The sequence below is a fragment of the Brachyhypopomus gauderio genome, chromosome 13 (genome assembly GCF_052324685.1).
Source record: "Brachyhypopomus gauderio isolate BG-103 chromosome 13, BGAUD_0.2, whole genome shotgun sequence".
Taxonomy (NCBI): domain Eukaryota; kingdom Metazoa; phylum Chordata; class Actinopteri; order Gymnotiformes; family Hypopomidae; genus Brachyhypopomus; species Brachyhypopomus gauderio.
This window is the reverse complement of record NC_135223.1, coordinates 3,249,566-3,263,343: the sequence shown is the minus strand read 5'-3', so window position 1 is coordinate 3,263,343 and position 13,778 is coordinate 3,249,566. Positions and strand designations below refer to the sequence as shown.

General features: G+C 41.9%; 1 protein-coding gene and 1 long non-coding RNA gene across 5 annotated transcripts in view; both read right to left on the bottom strand.

Annotated features, from left to right (window-relative positions):
- sntg1 (syntrophin, gamma 1) overlaps window positions 1–13,778 on the bottom strand; it is a 52,438-nt gene that overhangs the window by 12,202 nt on the left and 26,458 nt on the right. The window lies entirely within an intron of this gene.
- On the bottom strand, window positions 6,851–12,672 carry LOC143473689 (uncharacterized). The gene is made up of 4 exons (XR_013120610.1): window positions 9,808–12,672; window positions 8,486–9,007; window positions 7,792–8,399; window positions 6,851–7,545 (listed from the first exon to the last, which is right to left on the bottom strand). It is a non-coding gene; the product is annotated as an uncharacterized LOC143473689 (long non-coding RNA).

Genomic DNA, 13,778 nt, shown 5'->3' with positions numbered 1-13,778 from the left:
ATAAAAGAGGATCTATCCAGGTTTGCCAGCAATTGGGGGACCATCCCATCCTAATGGAGTAAAACACGGCACCAAACCAGCCGTGGCACCTTGGACTCCTCCAGGATCCAGTCAGACATCCAGAAACATCAGAGCTCTGAGTCCGTTTGAATACTGGAAAACAAGTTTTTTTTTTCCTGGGCTGTTTCGCTTAGGGAATTCAGATTGATACCATTGGCTGGGAAGAATAGGGATTGTCAGAGCAAGACCCAAACCGAGGCATTATCCAACTGCTTGTACATTAGATCCCCTAGAGATGCCTTACTTAGCTATACATCTGATTCATTAAATAACTTGGGTATGCTATCTGATGTGTATCACGTTTAATTCCTGGTGGAGGACCACTAGGATTTGAGTTACTGAATACAGTAGTTGTAGAACATGGGTGCAACCGCAGTATAGAGGAGTACTCATCTTCAATTCCCCAAGAGGAACTGTGAACATTGCTCCAGAAGCAAGATGATTTGTTTTTTACTGCTGCTGCACAACCTGTGTCTCCCAAACACAATTTCATTCATATATGGCTACATATAATAGAGAAATACACAAAACAGAGGAAGCCCCTTAAGTTAACCTATGCAGAGTCTCGAGGGATTAGTAGCACACATTCTCTTCACAAGAAGAGCTCAAAGCTATTTAATGGATTACCAAGATTTTGGCAATGTTTTTTAATGACCGCAGTTTCAGATTTCTTCTAACTTGAGCTTGTCCAAAAATTACATTAGAAGAATGAGTCATCAAAGAAGTGTAACCATTAAGTTAGTTTTAATTGCTACTCCTGAACTGTAACATTGGTAGGATCCTTCTATTTTTGTACAAATGGAATACATTTCACTGTGGACAATGTGGGACATGCAGTCAAAAAACATGAAATCCTTTTTTGTTCTATAGCCAAAGTAGTAGTCGGGGATCTTGAGCGCATGAAAGCAGGCAGAGGCTGCTGGGAGTTTACTTTTAACAATTTTTTGAATGTGAGCTCCCTAAGAATAACCTCCTTCCCTGTCCAGGACTTCAAATGGCTTTTCAGCTCAACAGGGGATGCTGTGGATAAAATCAATGGTTAATTCACTGAAAATACAAGGTGTCAAAAGTAAGGAAAACAGCCATGTAAAATGAAGGTCGTGGGTTTGATTCCCAGGCCTGAGGCCATGACTGAGGTGCCCTTGAGCAAGGCACCTAACCCCAACTGCTCCCTGGGCGCCGGGCTAGGGCTGCCCACCGCTCTGGGCATGTGTGCACCACAGCCCCCTAGTAATCACTAGCTTGTGTTTGTGTATGTGTGTGTTCTAATTGCACAGATGGGTAAATGCGGTGGACAAATTTCAATTGCAGTGAAAAAAATTGACAAATATGGCATATTTCACAACCTGTTAGGCCATGTGAGCAACTTGTCTGTCTCTGGAATATGGGGTTTTTCATGCTCCATTCAGTGGATTTTGTATGCTCACTCAGTATACAAAATTCAGATGTTGCAACACCAGACCAAGGATGACCCAGACCGTTACATAAAATCTGCTGGATAAACCCCTCATTTGATCAGCTGTGGATCAGTGAAGCAAATGTCTTAGTAAATGAAGTTGTAGATTATTAAGACAGAAATTCAAAGCAAGACCAATGTTTTAACCAAATGAAAAAGTTTCTTAGAAATGCCCCGTTTCAATTAACTGCTGGAGCTTTCTAGAGATGTAACAATCTATTGGGTATTTGGTGTCAAACTGTAACAGGGCTGCAAATTCACTGAGGCAAATGGGGCTTACAAACCCTGGTCACCCCATCTCTGGTTTTTACTCACAAGGAGAAAAACCTAGTGGAACCAAAATACTGAGGTGGAGGGAGAAAGGAGGAACTGCACCCAAACTGGGTTGGGGGATTTGAACCTGAGACATAAGCAGCAGGAGGTCCATGGCTCAAACCACTGCATGGAGGAACGGGGGAGGCAGTGGGGAGAAACCAAAGACCGGGGAGTGGGGACCTTGGACTCAAACCTGTGTCCCATGCAAGACTGGAGATCTTTACAGACACCACAGAGACGTGGTTGACAGCAGAAAACAGACACAACAACCAAAAGGACTGAAGGCAACTTCCCTGGGACAACAAGGGACAACTCCGAGAACTAGGAACTGCATATACCGTTTACCAACTTGAAAGTATGTAACATGCACCAAGACTTCACAAAGACTGAGCTATGCTAAACTGCTTATAGGAGGTGGGGCCACCTGAGGGGAATCAGGCTAATGAGTCCTGATTGTTTCCTGTCTTGTTCCCTCCCCCTGGTGGCTGCCTGCTGGTGCTGTGACCCACCTGTTAAAACAATCATCTCCGTCTTGATTAAGCCAACTAATTGTCTGAAGAATTAGCTACACAAAAAACAAGGCAAATAATACGGATATTTACTAAATAAAAGATCACACATTTCCTTCACCATCTAACACAGACCAATACAGCTTTACAATATAGTTGTCATTTTTATGATGAACAAGAACATTTGGCCAACCTTGAGGATACACACCAGTGATCATCTTGGAAACAGCAGACACACTGTGTCTGGACATTGGGCCCCAATGCCACATTGGAGTTCCCTTAAGACCAGGTCACGCTTGTTTGATTTGCCTTGAGATTCGTCTTATTACCTGTTAATGAAATTAGACAGCTCAAATGTTTTATTGTCAAAAACATATGTATGGAAAAAATCCCACAGCCTGGTAGAGCATCTCATAAATCCATCTTCTGTTGCTATTGGTTACACCAGAGACATCTCGGAAATAAGCAAAATCCTGAGCTCTGTTCCTCACTTGCTCTGACAGTTAAGACTTCCTCTCAAATCTTAAAACACAAAAAATGAAATATGATGTATGATGCTGATTTCTAATGGGTATTATTATACAATATAAATAATTAATTTCTTAAGAAGTACACTCCATGTATGTCCAAATATGTCCAAACATATCTGGACATATAGATATCAGTGTTTGTTTAAGCAATTAACAGAACAAAATTACATCACGTTTACATTATTATTTTATTATATAATGTTTATCTAAACAGATTATTAAATTGAAGATCAAATACTGATGTACTGAATAAAAAAATGAATATTTCATGAGGTGTACTTATTATGTATCATGCATTAATTTGACTTTATAGGTAATAATACATTCCACTTATGCAGCACTTTCAATGATACAAAGACACTCACAAAATGACAGAATCACAAAACCACAGAGCCAGTGAAAACGGAGGGATACAAGAGCAAGAATAGGTTTAAGGCACCAAACAGTAGATGAACAGAGCCGAGTCACAGAACTGGGACTGGTTGTTTACAGGAGAAAAACGTGTTTTGAGGTTGAGTTTAAACGTAGACTGGGACCTGGATTTATGGGTAGGAGGAGAATTCCAGAGACTCGCTCACTAAGAGAGTGAAAGTTGGAGAATAGAGACGACGGGAGACCTGAGAGGACTGGGTGGACATAAGGGCTGAAGAAACGCAGAGAGATAAGAGGAGCAAAATTGTTAAGAGCCTTGAATGTGAGAATTTTGAATTGAATGTGATCCCGAAGCCAATGGAGATTATATAAAGTGGGTGTGATCGGCAGAGACGAGCGAGGCTGGGTTAAAAGAGCTGGGTTAAAAGAGCTGGGTTAAAAGAGCTGGGTTAAAAGAGCTGGGTTAAAAGAAGGGCAGCAGAATTCTTAAGCAGAACTCGGAAATTAACACCAGGGAGAAGAGGGTTGCAATAATTAAGGCAGCTAGAAATGAAGGCATGAATACGAGTCTCGGCGGCAGACACAGCGGGATGGTCTAATCTTTGCAGTGTTATGCGAGTGGAAAGAAGAAGTTATCAGCATTAACGTGAGCCTCGAATGGAAGAGCTGAATCAAGGATGACGCCCACGTTATGATTGGATGTGGAAATGCATACGTTGGCAATTGAGTGATTGAAGCAGTTCGTCTAACGATTGATTTGGAGTCACTGAAAATACCATTGTTAATCTTGAGAAAGTATGTTTCCACCAACGTTTGATGTCTGGTAGACAGGATTCCAGTTGTGTGAGATGTGGGTTATTAATGGATTTTGTCCTTAAGTAAATCTGTGTCAGTCCCATATATATGAAAATCCAATTTTAAGTGACATGCAATATTCTGAGAGGAAGGACGTAGATAAAGAACAGGAAGGGTTCATGGACAGAATCTTGAGGGACCCCTTGAGAAAGATTCGCGATACAAGACCCGACAACGTTATATTTGTGATGTAGGAGGTTTGCAAGTTAAGAAAAGAACCATTGAAAACCAACTCACAATGTCTAGAGAGTTGAATAGAATGTGAGATCATGCACCACTTAAATCAAGCAGGATCGGAATAGAGTCAGCACCAGTTGAAGCACTTAAGATGTCATTGGTAACTTTAATTAGGGCAATTTTGGTATTGTACTAAGGGCAAATACCTGAATGAAAGTAAAAAGGCTCATTCTCCTCTAGGCAGGCTTGGAAATGGGTATCAACAACTTGCTCAAGAACCCTGGAGAAAAATGGAAGATTGTAGATTGTTACTGGAATTATTATGGTCTAAGCCAGGAGTGGCCAACCTGCGGCTCTTTGCCTGTTTTCATGCAGCTCCCCAGCCGGTCCGCTCTCACCTGCACTAACGGTCTGTGTCGTGGCCCGGTTACCTCATCAACTCTGAGGGCGACACATCGTTACATCTTCATGCTGAGCGGTTTGTTTACAAGACTAGCGAGCCGCTAATACTTTTAAACCCGGCGTAGTGGAAAACGGGAGACTTTGAGGAGCGTTGGTGAGACGCGGTGTTCTGTCACACGTTTGGAATAAATCACATACGAGGTGCAGCAAAGGCACCACACACGACGAGGGAGCTTCAAAACTACTGCCGCTGTCTGTTCTCTTCATAAAGGTGAGCGCAGGTCAGTGGCGTTGTAACGAGTGTTGATAACGGAGTTTATCCACTTTTTACTTAGAAAACAACAGAGCTCGTAGTGTGCTCCAAACGTGACAAAGTTCTGAAGCATATCACGCCTTATGTTTATATCGAAGTTTGTGTTTGTTTTTTTACTTAATACTTAATTTGTGTCCATTTTACACCCCCCCCCCCCCCCCCCCCCCCGCTAATAATTTACCCTGGTGATGTTCAAGCGTGCCCCTGCTCTTTGCTGTAACACAGTAAAAAAAAAAGTGGCTCTTGGTCTCTGACGGGTTGGCCACCCCTGGTCTAAGCCATTAGGCCATTTTTTTAAGAACTGATGGTAAAAGACAGAGGGAACATGACCAAGCAGATGTGACTGGTAATAAGTGTACTGAAGTGTGGCACTAGGACATGTAGACTGACTTTAACAAGAGCCGTCAAGATGGATCAAGAGAGCTGCTAGTGGTATGAAAAGTAAAGATGTTGGAAATCTGAGAAGAGTCAACCATACTAAAAGATGAGAAGTGGGAAGTTGAATGTCTTAAGAAATGAGAGAGAACCTGAGGGGGTCCAGAGCGTGAGCCCGCCAGTACCGCCCACAGAACTACAGATGTTTCTACATTTCTTTGAAAACCAAATGTGTATCACAGTTCTCAGAATACATGACCACAATGGTTTTAGGGGGCTTAAATAGCTTGGCAGCAGTTGAAAAGTCACTCTCCACAAGAAAGGAAGAGGACGATTGAACCAAATGATCTGGCAGTCCCTCAAAAGTCGAGGAATGCCAGTGTTTATGACTACAATAGATTAGATCCCTAAAATCTAAAGCGCTTATGATAAATGATGCCATCATTGATCATAGATTCAATGTACACTGTAACAGAAATGTGGCAAAATGAGCTTTAATGAAGTGAGTTCTTCTGGCTACAGCTATGTACACCGCCCTCATGTAACTGATCGAGGAGGTGACACTGAAGTTATTTAAAACAACATATTAAGCAAACTAGAAAGCTGATTATGATTTAAAATCTTTTTATTAACATGAACATTGCAGTCAGCAAAAGTGTGTACTCGGTCTCTTTCACTCGTTAGTATTTGCGGGCCACCATGATGTTCCTAATGTCATGATGGCTTTGTAGATTTCCTCTTATTATATTGGTACAAAGAGCCATTATTGTTGTTGATGTCAACAACAGTTTGATAATCCTCCAGAGCAACTGAGATCAACATTTAGTCCTGTTCTGGAATCAGTTGGTTTTACTCAATGTGCACCAGAACCTGCTCATTTAGGTGGACATGTGGTTGATTTTCTACTGACACAGACACAGTAGAACTACTCACCCGAGCCCAGTCTGATACAACCTCATTCCCTCATACTACACTTCCCACTGTTTCATTTCAACTACACATCAGTCATGACGTAGCCACCAATGTCCTAGATCATCAATACTGACTGGCTTACCCTGAAACCCTGCAGAAAGAAACAACATTTTACAGCATTCTTACAGCATACAGAATCAACATACTAAAGAAAAATTGAGGAAAAAATTAGTGTCATGATCACATTTTAAAACAGAACAATAGAAATATAGATTGTAATTAGTGCCAGATTAAATTTGTAATCTTTCATCTTGTGTGGAAGACTTCATATACTTATATTAGTCTGATCGTACCACTAAATGCATAAACCTTATTAGAACTAAAAGGTTTTACCATATGATATCTCTTAGCTACAATGCATTTATTCCCATAAAATTCCCTATCAATTCTAAACTACTTCTAAAATAATGACCTACAAAGTACTGAACTCTTAGTTCTTATGGTCTGCCATGTCTGTTCAGATCGTAAGGTGGCGGCTCTTTATTAGTACATAGAATAAGGAAACCCACCACAGGGGGCGGAGCCTTTTCCTATGAAGTTCCCCCGATATGGAATAACCTTCCCGTCAATGTTTGAGACCATTGAGTCTTTTCAGCTATGCTACAGCATACGTCTGCTGTCGTGGCCAGGTCTGCCGTGGCCAGGTCTGCCGTGGCCAGGTCTGCCATGCTATGGCAGAGTCCTTCCCTGCTGATTCAATAGCCTTCACATTAGTTTACACACATTAGTTTTTGGACATGTCTAAAATTGGACATGTGTGTCCTCTCTTTCTGACGAGGTACATCTACTCCTGGTGTAATCTTGACTTTGCTTCTCTAACTCCACTTATGTTTCTTATTCATTATTTCAAAATGAATTCTGAGTAAACCTACCAAGGTACAGAGAAAAGGTGCACAGACTTCAGTGTGTGCAGGATGAGAATTAAAAGTGTGTAAAACCTCCCCAACAGCACAATCACCTGTGGAACTGCATTCATTCATTAAGGCAATAAAATCTCACTCACGACCAAGCAGAAATGTAAATGTACTGCATCTTCTAGTTTGCAGCTCAAAGGCCCAGTTCCTTCCACATCTTCTAGAAGGAGATCAGACCCAGATCTCCTCCTGCTGGGGTGCTTCTCATGTCCACGTGGAGGTGCAAGGATGATGTGTGGAAACAACTATGGAGCTGGGCCAAAAATGAGACTATCCCTAGAAGGACCTGAGAGTGCTGGAGGAGAAGAAGAAAATCTGACTACACCATCTCCACACAGGATTAATCACCAGAGCCAGATCCATAAATCCCATTTCTGTAAGACCTTTTTTTTTAACATTTTGCAATAAGGCCCATACCATGCAAAACTGTCGGAGAAGTATCGTCAGAGACAAGGAGAGCAAAAAGATATATGAGATGTATATTTATAGACAGTGAAAGTGCAAAAGAGAATTCTCATAGATGGAAAAAAAGCATGAATACCTTTCACCATATGAAATTGCATTTCAGTGGTAGCTGAAGGTATATTTTCTAGGCAGTTTGGACAGGTCTTATGAACAGGTGCCGAGAAATAGAAGAACAGCAAATAATACTGTAATATCAATCATTACAATGTGAATTGAGCATTAATCATGTCAGAAACAGCACTGTAAGTTTAACGGTCAGTTGCTATACACACACACAAACACACACACACACACACACACACACACACACACACACACACACACACACACACACACACACACACACACACACACACACACACAAAACTTACACTTTCTTTCTGTCTTTCTCAGTGATATTGTCCATAATGTCAGATTTATCTTCTACAACCATGGCTTCACATCACTGGTTATATTCAGTCAGGATGTGGAATAGATGAGCTGTTCCACATTTCTGGAACGCCTCTGGAACACCGGCTTTGGCATGTTGTTAAATCTTTCAGACGTAGGGGCGACAGACAAGAGTCCAGGTCTTTTTGAAGTGTAATCACATAAACAGACGCTTTGCTGGCTGCTTTCGGTATTTTGCCAGTATATCCACAATCTGCTGGAGGCACCATGGGAGTCTCCTGCCCCTGCATCCTCCTAAAATGGGATCAACCATGAAATGAATCTTTATTTGTATAGTTAATGAAGATAGAAATGTCTGCATAAAAATGCTTAGTTGATACCTGCTGCTTTGTGAAGTTAACTTCCTGCGATCTTCGGATTTGAATATAGCTGCATGAATTTACACATATCTATCCAATAGATCCCAGGAAACTCCAAATGCACACATTCTATGACTGAGGGGAGGATTTGTTAATATAACATCCTCCACCCTCTCTGGAAGTTTACTACAAGAACATAGTCCAGATGTCTGGTGTATTTTTTTTACAGGGAGGTAAATCACCCCTACAAATGTGAGTCACAAATCGCTATGGCAGAGATTTCTTAGGTCAATAAAACTGAAACTAAAACTGACATCATCACGTGTGCGTTCCTGGGCTGCACGTTCTTGAAGAGCGGCGGTCCTGTGGTCGAACCCAGCCGCACCGACTGCTCACGCCTTTCGGCGTCGTCTCCAACAGTGTGGGCTGGACTCAGGAAGTGAATCTGGTCATCCCCACTTCTGCGTCCCTCCTATGAAAAGTCCCTCCTATTAAATGCTGCTGGGAATCCCAGCATGCTTTGGGATGGAGATCTAGAAAGGCCTTTAAAGAAAGAAAGAAGCATTAGTCATTTGAGAAAGTTAAAAGGTTTAGCTAAACCTGGCCATTTCTGTCTGAACTGATGGCTGAGGGGCCTGCAGGCCTTTGCAGCCTACAAAAGCATAACCAACAAACAGTTGCTCTGAGGAACTGCTACAATTAGCAATATTAGTTACATGGACATAAGAGCCTACACACTGATCCTACCATTATCCCCCCTAACCCTTTGTTCTACACATACTCCTCTCTCACAGGGTGTAAGCAGACGTTGGGTGCCTTGCAGAACACATGACTCCTCTGTCGAGAAACACGTGGATCAGTAATGTAGTGATGAACTGATTATCGAACAGTTCTTTTTCATTGTCCATTAAAAACCACAGAATCAGGCCTATTCAAATTCCTACAATGTATGTGGTAGATTGCCAGGCAATATGGCATGTTTATTTTCTTTGAATTATTTATTTTACGTTTTAGGAGGTAGTGGTATCATTTATTTATAACCCATCATCCCGGCCCTGCTCCTTCATCTGTAAATGAAGCCAACGCCTTCATCTGGTCATACGTCTGGGGACAATCATGACATTTTGGTCTAGTTTTGCATTGGAACAAATGGAGTTGGAGCTCCTGTTTTACCAGACATTGGATCGGTTGAGATTGTTCAAAGTATGGTGGTGTGCTCAGACGTGCTTGTGGCTATGACAATGCTAGCATGGCTGGAAAGTAACTCAAATAGACAGTGTAGACGAATGTCAATATGCATCAAAAACGCATTACCTGCAATAAAAGTACAGGAAAACATTTACCTCTGGCCAAGATCCCAAACTGGGATCACTGCAGACGAGATCTGCTAAACAGCAAACTGGGATCTTGTCATGTGCCAAACACAACGGCCTGCTGCTCTTCAAGTCAATGTGCTTCAAACCTTCCAGCACAAAGAAAATATGATCAAAATAGATTTTAGATCTTTTTAATTCATTCGCTCATAAAGACCAATTTTGGGCAAGGGTTGCAAGTAAACAATAAGCACATTGGACTGCTGTAAAATCCTACTCAATGAGTTAATGAGTGCATTTATATGAACTTAATCAGATCCTCATACATTTCTCCTTTTATCTAATTATACAAGTGGCCATGTAAAAAGTACACTCTGGTTTCTTAGATCAGAGTATGGCCTAGAAATCAGAATAAGGAGTCAGACAAAGAGCTGGATTTTAGCTCATTAATGTGATTTCTCAGCACATGTATACCTTTATTCTGTGGGTGCTGCATTTATCACTTTTGGGAAGACTCTCAAACGCAGAGCAGCGTCAAGGAAAGAGCTCATTTGATTTGTGCGCCATTAGTAACCATAAAAACCCCCCAAAGATCTATTTTTGTGGTGAAAAGGGTGCGTGGTTAAAAAAAGAAATGGCAGGACGTTCATGTCACATCATTCTGTGAAATTATTTGCTGGTTGCAAAGTAGAAATCTGATTACTGCCTGACTCGCGTCAACCTGGACTTATCCGCATTATCTGATTACCTGAGGGCATGCAAATATGTAGATCGGATTACTGAGTCAGATTTCCTGCAGTTATTGGACTATTAAGTGCATATAAACGTATTGGTATGATTTTATCATCTCGGCACATAACTGAAACACATTTAGTGGTAATTCTCTTCTCGATGTGTTTGCTGGAGCGATATAAACACTGAGGTATGTAGGACAGTAGATGGATCAATAGATGACCTTGGCGTTACTAGCACCATGTTTGACTTGGTCCACCAGGTGAGCTAGAGGAGCACACGAGAATGTGAAGCAGTTCTGTGGAGCTGGTGGGGCTATTAGCACCAAGGACATGGGTGTGATTTACAGGGGACACATGCACCGTCATGCTGATGCGCAGGGCTGTGCAAATGTGTGGTGACAGCAAACCGTCTGTCTTGTTACATTACGTTCCATCATTAGTTTTGTTATGAATTATAGTGTTTCATGTTTACATGTTGTAAAATGTATCCCCTCCTACAGGAAAGAGACTCTGCAGCTTGAGTGTCCTGTAGAGTGTCTTAGCTGATCCCAGGACTGCAGCTTGAGTGTCCTGTAGAGTGTCTTAGCTGTTCCCAGGACTGCAGTTTGAGTGTCCTGTAAAGTGTCTTAGCTGATCCCAGGACTGCAGCTTGAGTGTCCTGTAGAGTGTCTTAGCTGTTCCCAGGACTGCAGTTTGAGTGTCCTGTAAAGTGTCTTAGCTGATCCCAGGACTGCAGCTTGAGTGTCCTGTAGAGTGTCTTAGCTGATCCCAGGACTGCAGCTTGAATGTCCTGTAGAGTGTCTTAGCTGATCCCAGGACTGCAGCTTGAGTGTCCTGTAGAGTGTCTTAGCTGTTCCCAGGACTGCAGCTTGAGTGTCCTGTAGAGTGTCTTAGCTGTTCCCAGGACTGCAGCTTGAGTGTCCTGTAGAGTGTCTTAGCTGTTCCCAGGACTGCAGCTTGAGTGTCCTGTAGAGTGTCTTAGCTGTTCCCAGGACTGCAGCTTGAGTGTCCTGTAGAGTGTCTTAGCTGATCCCAGGACTGCAGTTTGAGTGTCCTGTAGAGTGTCTTAGCTGTTCCCAGGACTGCAGTTTGAGTGTCCTGTAGAGTGTCTTAGCTGTTCCCAGGACTGCAGTTTGAGTGTCCTGTAGAGTGTCTTAGCTGTTCCCAGGACTGCAGCTTGTGGACTGCACCGTTCTGGATGGAGAGCAAATATCATAGATTGGGGCTCACAGCACCTGATGCTCTGATGGCTCCACAGGAACCAACGTTGCCTTCAACTTCCACATCGTTTCTAACTCTTCTCTCCGCCCTGGGCATTTCTTGACCTTATCAGTTCTGTGGTCCTGATGCTGCCATCACTTGGGATTGCTTCATATGTTGCTATGGCCCCCTTCTGGTGTTTATCCATCACTACTATGTCTGCTTGGCTAGCCATTAACATTTTGTCAGTCTGTATCTGGGCGTCCCACAGGATCTTAACTCGGCCACTGAGCCTCTAGCCCATCTTTGGCACAGATGTTTCTGTATATTATGCCAGACGCTTGGTTATGGCGTTGTGTGTATGCTCCGCCTGATAGCATCCTGCAACCCATTGTTATGGGCTAGATTTTTGGCACGGGCTGCATCTGGGGTCCTGTCTGGTGTGGCAGCCCAGCCACTACTCAACGTGAATTCAGAGCTTGTTTCTGTGATGCCGTGATTAGTGCCTCTGTGCTGTCTTGCAATCCAGCCTTTTCCAGCCATTGGTAGGTTTCTCCATATCAGCCACTCACACCATTTGATGGTGGTACACACCATGCAGGGATTGATTATCCCACGATGGTACTCCCATCCACTACAGGTTTTTGCTGTGTGAGATACTCACTAAGCACTTCATCACTTGAGACCATCTACCCGACACACTCCTGGATCTTGGTTGTTTCATCCTGGATTGTGGCTCTGATGTGCACTTGTCCTCCCTCCCTCCGCTTAGTGTAAAGACTTGGAGTGCTGGGTTTGGGATCAGTCCCTCTGTGCATTGTGAGGGGTTTCCTCGTCTTGATGTCAGGGGCTTCTCTCTCCTACTTCAGGCAGCTTATTATGCCAGCAGGGTATTGGATGACTGGTAGAGTGTAGGTGTTGATAGGACGCCTTGTTCTTCCTATTCAGCCGACTTCTCAGAACTTGCCTAACTCTGTGTGTGTGTGTGTGTGTGTGTGTGTGTGTGTGTGTGTGTGTGTGTGTGTGTGTGTGTGTGTGTGTGTGTGTGTGTGTGTGTGTGTTATATATAATTTCAGTATGTTTGCCAATGACATGTTGGACTATATTCACATTTTAATTATTTGATTTGCAGTTAAAGTGTTTTCCATTTGCCTTTTTGTATTTTATTAATTTATATTTTACATTTTGTAAATGAGAACCTTCAAATCAAATATGAGAACCTTTTATTTGTTGAGTACATAATTAAGAAATTGGTCTTTAAATGCAGTCATTTTAATTAACTACAAAATTATTTGAATTTACAGAAAGTGTGCATATTGATTTTGGTCATATCACACAGTTCTACTGATATATATGCAAGTCTATCAGATGCAAGAGAAACATGTAAATCTAGCTAAGGAATAGCAGAATAAACTAGCTAACATTAGCTAACTGATATGGCATGACTGGCTACAAAGAACAATATATCTGCTAGAAATCAAATATTAAATATGTTAAAGCATAAATAACTGGATACGTAAACAGTAGTTTCTATTTTGAGCTTACATTAAAGAGAAAAAAAAAATCAACTTACAAGTTGGACCAGTCCATCAAAGTTGTCTTCAGCCATGATTCTTTAGCAGCAGCAAGAAATGAGATAAACAAACCCCTGCCAATGACCTCAGAGGTGTGTTGTGATTGGCTGGGACTGAGTTTGATTAGATCGAGTCGTGTTTGCACTTCCTAAATAACCTAGATGTTTGTCCTGAATTAACATAACCTGAATTTTTGCAACCTGATTGCCCACGACCTAAATTTTCTCAATAGCTTGCATATAGTGTGATGAATTTCCTACATTGCATTTTTAAATTGGCTTTTTATTACATTAATTATTTATGAAACCTGATTTTTTTTTTCACCCTGACTGTTTTAAATACCCAAATGTTTTTTAAAAATAAAATTTATAGTGGAAACTTTGTCTTCTTCATCAAGCATCATGAATTTCTGATTTATATTACACCCAGCAAATTGGCTTTGAAGATCGAAGTGCAGACTTTGAAGTGGAGGTCATTTGCATCCATTAATAAC